A 13616-nucleotide genomic window follows, 5' to 3' on the forward strand; every position below is an offset into this window, starting at 1 on the left:
CCCACACTGTGGTAAAGCACTGGCTAGGCACACAGTTAACCCTTTGATCGCCCCTGATGTTAACCACTTTACCACTAGAGGATTTTGCTGTCTTACGTCTGGGCCACTTTTTGCGATTCGGCACTGTGCGACTTTAACTGACAATTGCGCAGCCGTGCGACGCCGTACCCAAACGAAATTTACGTCCTTTTTTTCCCACAAACAGAGCTTTCTTTTGGTGGTATTTGATCACCTGTGCGATTTTTACTTTTTGCGCTATGAACAAAAAAAGCGTAAATTTTGAAAAAATAACAATATTTTTTACATTTTTTTATATGAAATTCCCCCAAAAAAATGTAAAAATCAAAATTTTTTTAAATTTTTGGCCAATTTGTTTTCTGCTACCTATGTTTGGTAAAAAAAAAAATCACAATAAGTGTATTTTTATTGGTTTGCGCAAAAGTTATTGCGTTTACTAACTAAGGGAAAGATTTCTGTCATTTTTGGTGTTTTTTTTTATAACGAGTAATGGCGGCGATCTGCGATTTTTTTTGCGGGACTGCGACATTGTGGCGGACAGATCGGACCCTTGACTGACATTTTTGACACTTTTGGGGGTACCAGTGACATTACTGCAGTAATCAGTGCTATAAATATGCACTGTTACTGTAAAAATGACACTGGCAGGAAAGGGGTTAATTTTATTGGAGAGGGAGGGGTTAATGTATGCCTGGTGCTTACTAACGTGTGTGGGGGGGGGAGGTGACTGAGTGACACAGGGACAGATCGCAGGTTCAGCTATGCTGAACACTGCAATCTGTCACTCCCTGTCACTTAGGAGATCCGCCCGCTCTGTTTACACAAGCGGGCGGATCTCCACCATCGATTCCCCGACGATCGGGGAAGAGCAGCGGCGATCGCCGCTGCTCCTACCCTGGCCCGACTCCCGCTGTGACTGAATACAGCGGGAGCCGCCGAGATAGGGGAGTGTCTGGCGACGTAGGCCTACGTCGCCCGACGATTAAGAACCACTTTGCCGCAGTAGTGCTCGAGTGAGCAGACGGCAAGTGGTTAAAGGGGTTGTAAAGTCAGAAGGTTTTTTTTTTCCTAATACATTCTATGCACTAACATAAAAAAGCCTTCTATGTACAGCAGCCTCCCCAGCACCCCCTAATACTCAACTGAGCCCATCCCTGCCAAGCGATGTCCATGAGTCCCTCAGCTGTCCAGGACTCTCTCTCCTGATTGGCTGAGACACAGCAGACGTGCCATTGGCTCCCGTGGCTGTCAATCAAAGTCAATTAGCCAATCAGGTGAGTGTGATGGCGGAGACGAATGTTAGCTCCGTGCCTAAATGGAAACATAGAGTTACAGCTCGGCTCGGGTGCCCCCAAAGCATGCTGCTTGCTGTGGGGACACACGACAGGAAGGAGGGGCCAGGAGAGCTGAAGAGCGACCCGAGAAGAGGAGGATCCAGGCAGCCCTGTGCAATACCAACAGTTCAGAGAAGGTAAGTCATGTTTGTTATTTAGAAAAAAAAAAAAAAAGCTTTACAATCACTTTAACCCCTTCCCAACCAATTTCATTAGTACAGTGACAGTGCATATTTTTTAGCACTGATCACTGTATTAGTGTCACTGGTCCTCAAAAAGTGTCAGTTAGTGTCTGAATGTCTGCCACAATATTGCAGGCCCGCTATAAGTCGCTGATTGACACCATTACTAGTAAAAAAAAATAAAAGTAAATAAAAATATCCCATAGTTTGTTGACGCTATAACTTTTGCGCAAACCAATCAATATATGCTTATTAGGGTTTACCAAAAATATGTAGCAGAATACATATTGGTCAAAATGTATTCTTTTTTTTTTTTTTATTGAATATGTTTTATAGCAGAAAGTAAAAAATATTGTTTGTTTGTTTTTTCAAAATTGTTGGTCTTTTTTTTTTTTTTTTGTTTATAGCGCAAAAATAAAAAGCACAGAGGTGATCATATACCACCAAACGAAAGTTCTATCTGTAGGGAAAAAAAAGGACATACATTTTATTTGGGTACAGCATTGCATGACCGGGAAATTGTCAGTTAAAGTAACGCAGTGCCGTATCACAAAAAAAAAAAATATATAGATATATATATATAAAATTAAACACAAAAATAAGACTGGCTTTTTGGCATTGTGGAAAGGGGGGGATCCAGTAACCCTTACATTGTTACTAAACCCACAACAGTAAAATCAGTGTGTATATATGCAGTGTGTATATATGCAGTAAAGTATGCTTGTTATACTCACTGTGGAACCTAAGGGGTTAATCCTCTGCATTGTGTATAAAGGCTGTTTCTCTGATCCTCCTCATCTTCCACTGTCCCCAATCCATCTTCTGATAGGACAGAGACTTTGGAGTCAATCTGCACATGCTCAGTTTGATGTGTATTGCTACAGAGTTTTTTTTTTTTTGGGGGGGGGGGGGGGCGCATGTGATCAGCACAGGGTCAATCAGCACTGTCCAGAGAGAGGGTCAGGGGCCCTGCATCCTGATAGGACAGTCAGAGTAGAATCAAAACTCCTCTGACAAGCTTTAACCAGACACTGATAGAAGTCACAAGACTGCTAAATACTGATGACAAGAAAAGGTATTTAGCAGTTTATATTTACTACAATAATTGCATTTCCATGTTCTGTGTACTGTGGGAGAGCAGATATAGTGACTGCAGAGTCCTGGGTTTAGTAACACTTTCAGGTTTGACATTTTATATAGTGGGTACGGAAAGTATTCAGACCCCCTTAAATTTTTCACTCTTTGTTATATTGCAGCCATTTGCTAAAATCATTTAGGTTCATTCTTCTTCCTCATGAATGTACACATAGCACCCCATACTGACAGAAAAACACAGAATTGTTGACATTGTTGCAGATTTATTAAAAAAGAAAAACTGAAATATCACATGGTCCTAAGTATTCAGACCCTTTGCTCAGTATTTAGTAGAAGCCCCCTTTTGATCTAATACAGCCAGGAGTCTTTTTGGGAAAGATGCAACAAGTCTTTCACACCTGGATTTGGGGATCCTCTGCCATTCCTCCTTGCAGATCCTCTCCAGTTCTGTCAGGTTGGATGGTAAACGTTGGTGGACAGCCATTTTTAGGTCTCTCCAGAGATGCTCAATTGGGTTTAAGTCAGGGCTCTGGCTGGGCCATTCAAGAACAGTCACGGAGTTGTTGTGAAGCCACACCTTCGTTATTTTAGCTGTGTGCTTAGGGTCATTGTCTTGTTGGAAGGTAAACCTTCGGCCCAGTCTGAGGTCCAGAGCACTCTGGAGAAGGTTTTTGTCCAGGATATCCCTGTACTTGGCCGCATTCATCTTTCCCTCGATTGCAACCAGTCGTCCTGTCCCTGCAGCTGAAAAACACCCCCACGGCATGATGCTGCCACCACCATGCTTCACTGTTGGGACTATATTGGACAGGTGATGAGCAATGCCTAGTTTTCTCCACACATACCGCTTAGAATTAAGGCCAAAAAGTTCTATTTTGGTCTCATCAGACCAGAAAATCTTATTTCTCACCATCTTGGAGTCCTTCAGGTGTTTTTTAGCAAACTCCATGCGGGCTTTCATGTGTCTTACACTGAGGAGAGGCTTCCGTCGGGCCACTCTGCCATAAAGCCCCGACTGGTGGAGGGCTGCAGTGATGGTTGACTTTCTACAACTTTCTCCCATCTCCTGACTGCATCTCTGGAGCTCAGCCACAGTGATCTTTGGGTTCTTCTTTACCTCTCTCACCAAGGCTCTTCTCCCCCGATAGCTCAGTTTGGCCGGACGGCCAGCTCTAGGAAGGGTTCTGGTCGTCCCAAACGTCTTCCATTTGAGGATTATGGAGGCCACTGTGCTCTTAGGAACCTTAAGTGCAGCAGAAATCTTTTTTTAACCTTGGCCAGATCTGTGCCTTGCCACAATTCTGTCTCTGAGCTCTTCAGGCAGTTCCTTTGACCTCATGATTCTCATTTGCTCTGACATGCATTGTGATCTGGAAGGTCTTATATAGACAGGTGTGTGGCTTTCCTAATCAAGTCCAATCAGTATAATCAAACACAGCTGGACTCAAATGAAGGTGTAGAACCATCTCAAGGATGATCAGAAGAAATGGAAAGCACCTGAGTTAAATATATGAGTGTCACAGCAAAGGGTCTGAATACTTAGGACCATGTGATATTTCAGTTTTTCTTTTTTAATAAATCTGCAACAATGTCAACAATTCTGTGTTTTTCTGTCAGTATGGGGTGCTATGTGTACATTCATGAGGAAGAAGAATGAACTTAAATGATTTTAGCAAATGGCTGCAATATAACAAAGAGTGAAAAATTTAAGGGGGTCTGACTACTTTCCGTACCCACTGTATATCTATAAACTTGTTGTGACCTCATCTTTTATATTTTACCAAAAAATTGGGTAATATATTTAATTGAAAACTCAGTGTTGCAGCGCTGCTTTAAACAATAAATATAAATATAAATATAAATGATCCGCTTGCAATAATATACCAAGGTGCTAGATAAACCGTGCAATATATCTCAAATATAAAATTCATGCAAAAAGTTCATGTTAAACTCATATGTTAAAAAAATTCATGTAGAAAAACTCATATAGAAAAGTTCATATAGAAAAAAACTTCAAGTCCATACAAGTCCATTCAGGTGCAAATTAAAAGTGCTTCTGTGCTTTCGTTGTGCAAAATGGGGATAACCCCCTGTGGTTTTCCTACTTACCACAATGCGCTTGAAAAGGAGCATATAATGAATAAATCCTCATAATTTTGTAATCCGTTACTATCGCTGGAACGATCCTTAACCTCCCTGGCGGTATGATTATGTCTGGAAGTTTATACCAAAAGCGGTATTTGCATGGAAATTTGGCGTTATGTATTATAGGCCTACAATTTTTAGTAATACTGACTTAAACCTGACCAAAACCAGACTCTAGTAGACATCCCAGATGTGATACATTTTGAAACACAAAATCATGAATTATAATCTCATAAATAATGTAATTTTATTCAATAATGTAGTAAATAAGGAAATTTGTCAAAGAAAGAAAATTCAATACACATGCTGCGTGTGATAAATTTTGAAACAAGGAACTACACAAAGTCCGACGTCACAATCAGGACAATGGAACCTGGTTTCCTTTCGGACTTTCTTTCCATTTCTATCGCGTTTTGAGCAGCAAACAACACACATCCTGGTCGGTGCTGCCTTTTTTGCAGTTGGTGGGATATAGTCTGCAAAGTGACAGCCGGTCAGACGCTCTGGATTGACCACGTCAACAGCGCGACGTCCAGGTCTATTTGCAACTCCTGATGGTGTCTGGTGCTTTACAAAAATCTGCTCAGCCACCTTCCAGACAAACTCGGAATGAGCAAGAGGCTTGTCACTGTTGGCTTTGTGCAGGATGTAAGCGTTCCATAGACATTGTTCCAGAAGGTGTCTGAATATTTTTTTATAATATTTTGTTTGCTGTTTTCGCATAGCGGGATATAAGGTCATGGCCTGATCGGCTCTGTCGACACCTCCCATTGTTTTGTTATAGTCAATCACGACCTGTGGTTTCAGCACATCTTTCCCACATTTTGTGTGGACCATGGCAGTGGAGGTAGTGTGCACAGTGCTCATGAGACACACATCCGTCTCGCCATCTCATTGCCATCATCTTACCCTTCTGCCAGGCAACCATTTCTCTGGTTTTTAGTTTTTTTTGGCAAACAAAGATGGCATGTCTCGTCGGTTAGGCCTAACGGTACCATATGTGTCGGTTCTATTTTGTAGCAAAACATCATATAGTTCCGGGGACGTATAGAAGTTGACCGTGGTCACACAATATCCCTGGTTCAGCAATGGCTCCAGAAGTGTAAGGACGGATGATGTGGCCATCCCATAGCCGCTGTACCTGGGGTTGAATTTAGTGCCTTTGCCGGTGTAAATTACCGAATTCCATATGTACCCCGTGGATGACTCGCAGAGCATATATGATTTGATGCCAAACCGCGCTCTTTTGGATGCGATGTACTGAATCCAGCTTAGGCGACCCTTGTAGGCCATCAAACTCTCATCCACGCTGACGTCCCTTTCTGGCACGTAGGTTCGCTGGAAATTGGCCACAATAATTTGCCATACCTCCCAGATCTTTTTCAGTTTGGGCGCAGGATGCGTGGCCTCATCAGACTCCTCATTGTTTGTGAAGTGGAAATACTTCATAATCAGGGAGAAGCGATACTCAGACATCACGGTGCCAAAGAACGGAGTGGGGAATAACCTGTTGGTGGTCCAGTACCATTTCTGGAACGGTTTCCCCACCAACCCCTGAAGAAAGAGGAGTCCCAGAAACAGCCACATGTCCTCTTTCGTCACCGGTTCCCACTTTCTGCTTTGGAAAGCCTGGCATGCAGCGTAGCGGATTGCTGCTCTTGGTAGCAATTCGTCTCCGTGACAATTATTTCATTTACCTCCTCAGTGAGGAATAATTGCAGGTATGCCAGAGGGTTGTCACGCTTGACATCTACCTTCATCCCAGGTGATCCGGTGAACGGGAATCTTGGGGGCGCTACCTGGTCCGCATCGCAATCAATAGCGCACCAGGTGCGCACATCGCTCAGGTCAGGTGCAGGGTCATCGCCGTTGTCACTTGCCAGATCCGTGTCAGTGTCAGACGACAAATCACCCCTTGACTCGCTATCGCTCACTTCCGCGAGCACCTCCTGGTCGCTGTCGCTGCTGCTGTCACTCAGCTGGTCCAAAAGCGCTTTAGACTGGCGCTTTTTTGATGCCATAATATATATATTTTTTTGGGCACAAATCCCAAGTATAATGTCAGAAGGGGCACTGTACTGTCAGATCTGAGGTAATCTGTGGTGATACAGTGTAATCCTCTCAGATTACAGTGTATCACCTCTTTTATTTACTTTTACTTTTCAAAACTCCCGCCCAGTTCCGCTCCCGTGCGCCGCCTCTGCTCGCAGGGAACGGAACTAGGAAGTCAGACGCCGGTCACCCGGCGATCGGAGCGAAGGACATCGCTGGATCGCCAGGACAAGATAAGTGCATTACTCGGGGAGCCAAGGGGGCTCCGCTGGCACTCTGCAATACTACCCCGAGCGTGACTCGGGGTTACCGCTCCTGATAGAAAAAATTAACCCCGAGTCACGCTCGGGATCACCGCCAGGGAGGTTAATGGGCCAATATCTCAGAGTTTCCTCATGGAGAAAAAAGAGGCATCCATAGTGAAGTACATTTAACCAGTTTTATTAAACATTCCAGAAAATATACCGTACTCACAAACATAATGAACAAACAGGCATGTAAGACACGGCTCGGTGGTTCGCTGCTCCCGCAGCGTGCGCTCCACCGGCCGGATGTGATGTGGCAGTCCGCTCAGCCAATTGCTAGACGCGTTTCACTGTCAATCACAGCGTCATCTGTGACCGTCTCCTGCAGAGACCTCTGTATGTTAGGTGAATATTGATACAATGATGGCACACTGTCCTTCTGGACACTTATCAGAGGAAACCTGGCTGCCTCCTCCACTCTGCTCAGCTAGGCAGGAAGGAGCAAAGGAGGAGGCTGCTTCTCCTGACTCCATCTCCCTCTGGCAAGCTTTTATACAGGCGCTTATTAGAGGGAGTCAGCCCGATGTCCGGATCTGTGCCTGATCAGATCAGCCGGAGATTTGAGACAATTTTTCAGTCTCTTTCACACAGGTTGCGCATATCAAGTACCTAAAGCTGTCAGAAAAATAATAGTTTATCTGACCCAGGGTCTTTTCTGCAGTAGGATCCTGCCTGCCAGCAATTTTCTTTAAATTTGACTTTGGTTGCACTTTAAGTTATAGTAAACTGAGATAGCATTGGAGCAGTGCCAGAATTTATACTGCAAATTTTCCAACCAAAAGAAGATATGCATATTTTTACATAGATGGATTGCTCTATCTCCACAGTGGCTGCCTTATAATTATTTAAATGTTCTCACAGCCTTGAAGCAGACTAGCAGAAGGGATTTTTTGAAAAATTGACATAATTTAATATATGATATGACATAAAAAAATCTATAATATGCGCTCTCTGGCAACTTCAATTCCCTATTCTTGTAAGCTCCAGCTGTGTGGACACTCACGGAGGTTATTACAGCGTCGGGGGTCCTAGTTCATCTTTTAATTCTTTTTTGCGATGTCTTGGTTGTTGTAACAGATTATCTATCATTTTTTTTTGGAACAGACAGGGCTTTCTGTGGTAGCAAATTGTGATATATATATACATATATATATATATATGTATATATATATATATATATATATATATATACATAAGCACACACGAAATTACCAAAAGTATTGTGACGCCTGCCTTTACACACACACGAACTTTAAAGCGGTTGTATACTTTAAAAAAAAAATAAAAAAGACAAACCCTGCAGGCAGGACAAAGGCATAATGAGCTAGTATGCATCACATACTAGCTCATTATGAAATACTTACAGTGCCTTGCGACAGTATTCGGCCCCCTTGAACTTTTCGACCTTTTGCCACATTTCAGGCTTCAAACATAAAGATATAAAACTGTAATTTTTTGTGAAGAATCAACAACAAGTGGGACACAATCATGAAGTGGAACGAAATTTATTGGATATTTCAAACTTTTTTAACAAATAAAAAACTGAAAAATTGGGTGTGCAAAATTATTCAGCCCCCTTAACCGGTTGCCGACTGCGCACAGTATATTTACTGCGGCAGTCAGCCCCGGCCAGGCAGAGTGACGTAGATCTACGTCACTAGCCTGTCACCGGGTTTTGAGCCAATAGCCGCCTCGGCTTGTTCACAGAGGAGTCCGGGCGTGTGACCGGCGGACCCGATGTCCGCCGGTCACACTACGATCGTTGGACCCGATGTCCGCCGGTCACACTACGATCGTCGGTAGAGCGGGAGAAAGGCGGACGGCTTATGTAAACAAGCCGCCTGTCATTCTCCCCTGTGTAAAAATGGAGATCAGACGGTTCTACTATGTAGAACCGTTGATCTCTGTTTTTACAATAGGAGACCTGTCCAACTACAGTTAGTAACACGCCTCTAGGACACACTTAACCCCTCCCTCTCCAATACAATTAACCCCTTCCCTGCCAGTGTCATTTTTACAGTAACAGTGCATATATATAGCACTAATTACTGCAGTAATGTCTCTGGTACCCCCAAAAGTGTCAAAAATGTCAGTCAAGGCTCCGATCTGTCAGCCGCAATGTCGCAGTACTGCAAAAAAAATCGCAGATCGCCGCCATTACTTGTTAAAAAAAAAAACACCAAAAATGACAAAAATCTTTCCCTTTGTTAGTAAACGCGATAACTTTTGCGCAAACCAATCAAAATACGCTTTTTGCGGTTTTTTTTACCAAACATATGTAGCATAAAACAAATTGGCCGAAAATGTTAACAAAATTTAGATTTTTACATCTTTTTTGGGGGGAATTTCATTTAAAAAAAAGTGAAAAATATTGTTATTTTTGCAAAATTGACGCTCTTTTTTTGTTTATAGCGCATGATCAAAAAATCACACAGGTGATAAAATACCACCAAGAGAAAGCTCTGTTTGTGGGAAAAAAAGGACGTGAAATTCGTTTAGGTACAGCGTCGCACGACCGCGCAATTGTCCGTTAAAGTCAAGCAGTAAAAAATCGCAAAAAACCCCCTGGTCAGGAAGGGGGTAAAATCTTCCGGGGCTTAAGTGGTTAAGTTAATACTTTGTAGCGCCACCTTTTGCTGCGATTACAGCTGTAAGTCGCTTGGGGTATGTCTCAATCAGTTTTTCACATCGAGAGACTGAAATTTTTGCCCATTCCTCCTTGCAAAACAGCTCAAGCTCAGTGAGGTTGGATGGAGAGCGTTTGTGAACAGCAGTTTTCAGTTCTTTCCACAGATTCTCGATTGGATTCAGGTCTGGACTTTGACTTGGCCATTCTAACACCTGGATATGTTTATTTGTGAACCGTTCCATTGTAGATTTTGCTTTATGTTTTGGATCATTGTCTTGTTGGAAGACAAATCTCCGTCCCAGTCTCAGGTCTTTTGCAGACTCCATCAGGTTTTCTTCCAGAATGGTCCTGTATTTGGCTCCATCCATCTTCCCATCAATTTTAACCATCTTCCCTGTCCCTGCTGAAGAAAAGCAGGCCCAAACCATGATGCTGCCACCACTATGTTTGATAGTGGGGATGGTGTGTTCAGGGTGATGAGCTGTGTTGCTTTTACGCCAAACATAACGTTTTGCATTGTTGCCAAAAAGTTTGATTTTGGTTTCATCTGACCAGAGCACCTTCTTCCACATGTTTGGTGTGTCTCCCAGGTGGCTTGTGGCAAACTTTAAACTACACTTTTTATGGATATCTTTAAGAAATGGCTTTCTTCTTGCCACTCTTCCATAAAGGCCAGATTTGTGCAGTATACGACTGATTGTTGTCCTATGGACAGAGTCTCCCACCTCAGCTGTAGATCTCTGCTGTTCATCCAGAGTGATCATGGGCCTCTTGGCTGCATCTCTGATCAGTCTTCTCCTTGTATGAGCTGAAAGTTTAGAGGGACGGCCAGGTCTTCGTAGATTTGCAGTGGTCTGATACTCCTTCCATTTCAATATTATCGCTTGCACAGTGCACCTTGGGATGTTTAAAGCTTGGGAAATCTTTTTGTATCCAAATCCAGCTTTAAACTTCTCCACAACAGTATCTCGGACCTGCCTGGTGTGTTCCTTGTTCTTCATGATGCTCTCTGCGCTTTAAACGGACCTCTGAGACTATCACAGTGCAGGTGCATTCATACGGAGACTTGATTACACACAGGTGGATTCTATTTATCATCATTAGTCATTTAGGTCAACATTGGATCATTCAGAGATCCTCACTGAACTTCTGGAGAGAGTTTACTGCACTGAAATTAAAGGGGCTGAATAATTTTGCACGCCCAATTTTTCAGTTTTTTATTTGTTAAAAAAGTTTGAAATATCCAATAAATTTTGTTCCACTTCATGATTGTGTCCCACTTGTTGTTGATTCTTCAGAAAAAAATACAGTTTTATATCTTAATGTTTGAAGCCTGAAATGTGGCAAAAGGTTGAAAAGTTCAAGGGGGCCGAATACTTTTGCAAGGCACTGTATCTTAGAACGAAGCCCCGACATGGTCGCCCAGACACCGCTCGGCGTCTCTTCCAGGTTAGGCAGCTCCAGTGCTGTGAGTGGCCAGAGCCGCGATGACGTCACTCCCGCACATGCGCGTGGGAGTTCACTTTCTGGCAAGGAGCCAGGAAGGAGCTCTGAAGGTCCGCCGGACCTTCAGAGTGAATTCGCTGCTGGTGTCAGCGGCTGCATGCAGAGCGAATATCTCCTAAACTGTGCAGGTTTAGGGGATATTAATTTTACCTGCAGGTAAGCCTTATAGGCTTACCTGTAGGTAAAAGTTAAAAAGTTAAAAAGCGGAGTATACTGCCGCTTTAATGGCATCCCAGTCTGAGCCCCGGTTCACAGTTATGCGAGTGCGGGGTTCGCATGTAATGTCGGAGCGCACTGCTCCTTCATTACATGCGATCGGCTGTGCGGTGCGAGTTTAGCCATACACTTTGTATGGCTAAATTCGCACTGCAGCCGCAGCAAACACGCACAGGACCCTTTTTGGAAGCCGCATCAGGATCGGATCGCACAGCGGTTCACACTTGTGCGAACTGGGGGTGTCGTTAAGATTACATTGACACCCCCAGCGTATCGCATAAGGCAGTGTGAACTGCCGGGGGTGCATGTGAGATGCGGGAACAGGCTGCGGATTCGCAGCCTTCCCGCATCGCATAAGTGTGAACCGGACCTTAGTCTGTAGGGTTCAATATAGATTTGGCCCACCCCTTGCAGCTATAACAGCTTCAACTCTTCTGGGAAGGCTGTCCACAAGGTTTAGAAGTGTGTCTATGAGAATGTTTGACCATTCTTCCAGAAGCGCATTTGTGAGGTCAGGCACTGATGTTGGATGAGAAGGCCTGGCCCGCAGTCTGCACTCTAATTAATCCCAAAGGTGTTCTATCGGGTTGAGGTCAAGACTCTATGCAGGCCAGTCAAGTTCCTCCACCCCAAGCTCGCTCATCCATGTCTTTATGGACCTTGCTTTGTGCAATGGTGCGCAGTCATGTTGGAACAGGAAGGGGCCATCCCCAAACTGTTCCCACAAAGTTGGAAGCATGAAATTGTCCAAAATGTCTTGGTATGCTGACGCCTTAAGAGTTCCCTTTACTGAAACTAAGGGACCAAGCCCAACCCCTGAAAAACAACCCCACACCATAATCCCCCTTTTCCACCAAATGATTTGGACCACTGCACAAAGTAAGGTCCATAAAGACATGGATGAGCGAGTTTGGGGTGGAGGAACCTGACTGGCCTGCACAGAGTCCTGACCTCAACCCAATAGAACACTTTTGGGATGCATTAATGCGCAGACTGTGAGCCAGGCCTTCTCAGTGCCTGAGCTCAGAAATGCACTTCTGGAAGAACGGTCAAACATTCCCATAGACACACTCCTAAACCTTGTGGACAGCCTTCCCAGAAGAGTTGAAGCTGTAATAGCTGTAAAGAGTGGGCCAACTCAATATTGAACCCTACGGACTAAGACTGGGATGCCATTAAAGTTCATGTGTGTGTAAAGGCAGGCGTCCCAATACTTGGGTAATATAGTGTATATTATTTATTTTTTTAATTAGGAATATAAACTTTAATAAAAAAAAAAAAATAATTTACCTTTAATGTTTCCCAGAGTAACATTTACATAACTTGCACATCCTCATATGTTTACAGTAAAAAAAAAAAAATCAAATAAAGACTGAAGATTAAAATGGTATCACATCGCTGCACCTTTCCTGTAATGGAATGTAACAGTGAAAGCTCAAAGTGAAAACATGCTTTTACCTTTAGGAGAGCGTTATTCCACTTTCTACGATACATACACCGTAGGAAAGAAAAAAATTTTGGTGGATTGTGAGTGCCGGTTCACACTTCTGCGAGTGCCGGGTTCGCATGTAATATCGGAACGCACTGCTCCGACATTACAAGCGATCGGCTGTGCGGTGCGAGTTTAGCCATACAGTTTGTATGGCTAAATTCGCATCGCACCCGCAGCAAACACGCACAGGAGGCATTTTTGCAGCCGCATCAGGATCGGATCGCACAGCGGTTCACACTTGTGCGATCCGATCCTGTGCGAACTGCACGATCGCACTGCGATATGCGATCAAACTGGGGGTGTCGTTAAGATTACATTGACACCCCCAGCGTATCGCATATGGCAGTGTGAACTGCCGGGGGTGCGTGTGCGATGCGGGAACAGGCTGCGAATTCGCAGCCTTCCCGCATTGCATAAGTGTGAACCGGTAACATTGAGATAAGATTAAGTCTGATTGATCATATATAATGCATTCATTCATTTATTTTATTATTTTACACTTTTTCAAAACATTTTTATTTTGTGGTGGGGGGCAGCACTGGGGGCTCAAGTAGTTAAAGCAGACCTTGGGCAAAAATGGCGAGGTCAAATTTTTACTAAGGATATATCCAAAAACCCTGTCCTGTTTTCATTAACCACTTG

This window comes from Pelophylax lessonae, assembly GCF_965119305.1.
Source record: "Pelophylax lessonae genome assembly, chromosome: 2".
In the NCBI taxonomy this organism is placed as follows: Eukaryota; Metazoa; Chordata; class Amphibia; order Anura; family Ranidae; genus Pelophylax; species Pelophylax lessonae.